Here is a 5,863-nt window from a genome sequence, read left to right on the forward strand (position 1 = left end):
TAAATACACACACACTTGTATACATACCTAAATGTAACGAAAGATTTAATCAAAATATTCTTTGCCCCCTTACCGTGTTGATCCATAAGGACAGAAATGCTAGTAAGTTTTCATTGATTCTATGATAATTCGCCATTTTAGTCTTCATAACCTGTTTACCACCTCTGTGGAGCCAGGATTGAGTATTGGCGACAGAATACAAATACTTCAACTTTCATTGATCATAGGAATTCGCCATGATGGTGTCTTCATAGCCTATTTACCATTTCTGTGGCGCCACGATTGAAGCGCTGGTTGAGTATTGGCGACAAAATACAAATGCCTCTGAAGCAAAATTGGTCTTTCATTAGCTAAAACAGAAACCCTGACAAGTACGGGGTTGTAAGTGATATTTTTTTCATGAATTCCCCAGAACAAAGACCAGTTTATTTATCTATTTGTTCATTTATTTATTAACTTGCTTATCTATTTATTGTTACTTATTGACGTCTTTATTTATTTCTTTATATATTTCTTTATATATTAACATTTGTTGATATATCTATTTAATAACTTGTTTATTTATTGTTGTTTATTGACGTCTTTATTTATTTGTTTATTATATATCTATTTATTTGTCCATTTATTTATTTATCTTATATATTCATTCATGTATTTGTTTATTTTTAATTTATCTATCCATATAACGAAGGATATCTATTTATTCATTTGTTTTTTCTTCCCTGCGTAGTTGTCAAATCCTTTCATCATCTTCCTGTTACCAATTTCACAATAAAGAAACTATTTGAGGAAAAATGAGTTTCATTTATTAGTTTGTTCCTTTATTTATGTATTTATTCACGTATTTCTTTATTCATTTGCTTCTTTTATTCATTTTTTTATTAATTAATTTTTTAATCAATTGGTTCATTTATATAGTTATGCATCTATTTCCTTATATATTATTTTGCTTCTTTTATTCGTTTTTTTTATTAATTTATTTCTTTATCAGATGAATAATTTATATATGTATTTGTTTATTTATTCATTGTCTCTCTCTCATTAAGATATTTAAATAAGAAAGAGAAGATTTTTATATATTTATTATCTCTATCCCTCGTTAAGACATTTAAATAAAAAAGAAGATTTATTTATTTATTTAATTTGTTTATTTATTTATTGTGTCTATTACTCACTAAGATATATATAAAAAAAAAGGAGAAGAGCTGCGGAGAACGTAATGACTGATGCTTAGCGTGGACGACGTCTTATTTGTAAGCGCGCTCGAGAGGGACATGAAAGGACAGTAAAGAAGAAAAACAAGATTTGTAACCAATTATTACCTTTTATGGAGTGAGACACGCGGCCGGCCCGGGGTGTGGGACAACACACGCCACTCTTGGATTGCATGCAATGTGCAAACGTTGCAGAGAGGGAGCGTAGTGGGAAGGCAAAGGACGGGGGAAAGAAGGTGACGGAAAACGGGCCGCTTACCTGGCTGTCACTTTTGCTTAATACGCTTTGGGGACTGTCTGGGCAGTTAATGAGCAGTCATTGAAGGGAATTGGAGGGAACTGCGGGAATCGAACTTTCGGCAAGGAAGGTGCAGGACCAGCACGCTTTCGATTGTATCATGTCAGGACGATAGAGGAGGTATACGGTAGGCTTAGTATGACCAGTCATAGATTAATAAACAAAACTTAGTTTAAAAAGATTTTATTCAGCTGAAAGAAGAACCCGTCATCTTGTGATTAACCCTCTCTCTCTCTCTCTCTCTCTCTCTCTCTCTCTCTCTCTCTCTCTCTCTCTCTCTCTCTCTCTCTCTCTCTCTCTCTCTCTCTTTTTTTTTTTTAGACAATTAATTTCTTCGGCTGTGGCAGGAGATCCTTCATTCTTCAAAGGGTTGCGACTTCAATTCAGCTGACAAACTATTAAGTGTTGTCGTCATACATATTCGTTCTATCCGAGTTATGGACCAAAAGGTCTCCTATCGGCATGCTCTTCCTTTGTAATCCTTTTGCATGACGAATTTATTCAGCCGGGGCTAAGCCTTGTATTTTAATAAGTTCACATTAGCGAGTATTGAACACAACTCTTGTAACTGATAAGCTTTTTTTTTTTTTTTTTTTTTTTTTTACTTGTCCCATTAAGTGATTTTTTTTTTTATCCTATTTTGAAATTAGCTCAGCTCCTCCTGAAGGATGAAATAGTTTGCTCAAAGGATTACAAAGAGCATACCGACAGGGGACCTTTTGGTCCATAACTACGTCGGATGCGAAAAATAAATGAATAAATAGATAAATAAACAAATATAAAGCATAAATAGATAGTGATAAACAACAAACATTTATAATAGATAATAAATGAATAATGAAAAATAAATAAACAAATAAATAAAATAAAATGTGACAAATGGCAAGCATTACAACATATTGTTTAGGTGTTTATCAAAATGAATCTTAAAATTTCGAACTGAACTACATTGCATTGCCTCTGCAGGAAGTTTATTCCATTCATTAACTAGGTTGGCAAAGTTGATTCTATCCACTTCCAAATCAGATCGACTACCTGACAGTTTGTGACCTTCGTAGGTTGGGTCAGTTGGTGTCACAGCTAAGCATCTCACGTTGGGAGTCGCTCACCTTTCCGTTGTCCTCCTTGGTTGATTTTCTTGGTGGAAGACAACGAAAGAGCTGAAGACCTTCGAAGTCAGGTGGCCATTCTTCACGGGCCTTCGGGTTAACACCATTTATCTCTCGCTATCTTCTCCACATCCCTCTCTCTCTCTCTCTCTCTCTCTCTCTCTCTCTCTCTCTCTCTCTCTCTCTCTCTCTCTCTCTCTCTCTCTCTCTCTCTCTCTCTCTCTCTCACACACACACACACACACGCGCGCGCGCGCGCACATGACTCGATAACGCGGTGGTAGCGATTGCGGCCGCCACTACGGCTGTCCGGGTACGAATCCCACCCAGGGCTGAACTAATTTCAGTACTGCTGCGCTACGAGTCGTTACTCCAACTCTCATGGATGGAGAATTGGGTGTGTGAGTGCGTGTAAGGTCACAGCATTTACCCATAGATCGGTCATATACATGAGCTCTGAGCTCTCTTCCGGGAGTGATCCAAGACCATGGTAAATCACACACATATTGCAGTTCGTCATCAAGCCGTGGACTTCACCGTTTTCTGATACCACAGAGACACGCCAGTTCCACGAACTTTCGTCTGTCCCTCCACTTCGAGTAGTGTCACCTTCACTTGGAAAAAAAAAAGGAGTTCGGACAAGACAAGCTAAGACAAGCTGGGCGAGGTGTGCTGATGGCATCTTTTGCCGTCACGACCTGCCAAGTGGAGGTGGTCAAAGCCACGCACGTGGCTCCAGCCGTGACGTACTCTCATGGGGCGGGACACTCTCACAGCTGGGGATGGTCAGGTGTGGAACGGGTTATTGGTTTGCTCAGGTGAGACGGAGACGGAGAGGGAGGAAAACGGGGCTTCAGGGGCCGGATCTATATAAGATCTTAACCCTGATTTATAAACGATCCTAACCGTAATTTATAAAAGATCTTAACCCTAATTTATTAATGATTCTAACCCTAATTTATAAAAGATCCTAACCCTGATTTTATTAAAGATCCTAACCCTAAATTATAAAAGATCCTAACCCTAATTTATAAAAGATCCTAACCCTAATCTTTAAAAGATCCTAACCCTAATCTATAAGAGATCCTAGCCCTAAATTAAAAAATATCCTAGCCCTAATTTGTAAAAGCTCATATTCCTAATTTATAAGATATCCTAACCCTAATTTATAAAAGATCCTAACCCTAATTTATAAAAGAATCTAGCCCTAATTTATGAAATATCCTAGCCCTAATTTATAAAAGTTCCTAACCCAAATTTATTAAAAGATCCTAATCCCAATTTATAAAAAAAATCCTAACCCTAATTTATAAAAGATTCTCACCCTAATGGCGGAGATTTCAACTAAATCCCTATTATTATTATGTCGGCGACCTAAATGTTTATGTCCAGACATAATCTCGACATTATGGGCAGCCGATTTAGGTTAAAATCTCCACCATTTTGAAGATTTATGTCTAGACTTAGGGGTTAGGATCTTTTATAAATTCGGCCCATGGGGTTTGATAGACTCATGAGTTAGCCCTTACGTTCCTGGTGGATTTTTTTTTCTAGCCTTCTATCTGCCGTCAGTCTATTTCATTCAGCCTCTCCAGGACTATTAACCTCTTTCGTACCGAGTGGTAGATAATTATTTATCTGTGGCTCATACCCGTGGTGTCTCTTCGGGCGTACGCTGACCTCCTAAGCTAAATGATGTTCAAAATAAATATAAAAATGAATAAATATCTCCGTTTGAGATTAAGATATCGATATATGTAATCTACCAAGGGGTTTAAACTTGTTCGTCTGAGCTGGGTAAAATTGTATTGCGTAAACCAGTAATGGTACAGAAGAAATACAATCAAAAACTCTCGAAAAGGTTACATGTGTAGTAGATTGCGCTTTAGGTTGTGTAGTTGATTTCGCTTTAAGGTGCGCCATAGATTGCGTATTAAGCTAGGCAGTAGATGACGCAGTAGATTTCGCTTTAGGTTGTGCATTACTTTGCGCTTTAAGGTGCGCTTTAGATTACGTTTTAAGTTAGACAGTAGATTACGAGAAGGGGCAGAAGAGAACGGAAGAGGCTCCTGGTAGAGAGGGCGGGGGTGGGCGGTAGAGTTCAGGTCGACGCGTCAACCGCTCATTAGGGATGTGTGTGAATCACCATGGTCTTGGATCACGTGTTGGACTCGTGATCGACAGCTATTTCCCGAAAGAGAGCTCATTTATGGCCGATCTATGGGTAGTGCTGTGACCTTTACACGCACACACACACACACACACACACACACACACACACACACACACACACACACACACACACACACACACACACACACACACACACACACACACACACAACTCCCCGCCCACGAGAGTTGGAGTAATGACTCGCATTGCAGTGATACTGAAATTGTTTTAGCCCTAGGCGGGATTCGAACCTCTACCAAATGCGCCATCGTGTGTGTGTGTGTGTGTGTGTGTGTGTGTGTGTGTGTATGTGTGTGTGTGTGTGATTCTCCAATGGTCTCGGATCACGCGCTGGACTCGTGATCGACAGCTATTTCCCTCACGGAAGAGAGCCCGGAGCTCATAAGTATGGGCGATCTATGGGTAATGCTGTGACCTTTACACGCACGCACAAACACACACACACACACACACACACACACACACACACACACACACACACACACACACACACACACACACACACACACACAAAACTCCCCGCCCACGAGAATTGGAATAACGACTCGCAGCGTAGCGATACTGAAATCATTTCAGCCCTGGGCGAGATTCGAACCCGGACCGCCGTAGTGGCGGCCGGGAACTCTACCAACCGCGCTATCGAGCGCGTAAATGTGATTGATAAGGTGAAAATCTATGTACTGGGGACTATTCAGTATGTGTTGTAATTTATCTATCGATCTAGTTATCTATTACCTATTACCGACTACCAGCGACTTCTAAAGACTACCTGCAATTGGTGTATGTGTGTGTGTGTGTGTGTGTGTGTGTGTGTGTGTGTGTGTGTGTGTGTGTGTGTGTGTGTGTGTGTGTGTGTTTACCTAGTTGTATTATATGGGAGGGGGAGATATGCTCGTAGTGACCCGTTTTTGTATCTTCCAACATCTAGTTTGTATTTACCTAGTTGTATTGTGTGTGCGTGTGCGTGTGTGTATATGTGTGCGTGTGCGTGTGTGTGTGTGTGCGTGTATGTGTGTGTGTGTGTGTGTGTGTGTGTGTGTGTGTGTGTG

The sequence above is a fragment of the Oratosquilla oratoria genome, chromosome 13 (genome assembly GCF_046742065.1).
Source record: "Oratosquilla oratoria isolate Oo_2021 chromosome 13, ASM4674206v1, whole genome shotgun sequence".
In the NCBI taxonomy this organism is placed as follows: domain Eukaryota; kingdom Metazoa; phylum Arthropoda; class Malacostraca; order Stomatopoda; family Squillidae; genus Oratosquilla; species Oratosquilla oratoria.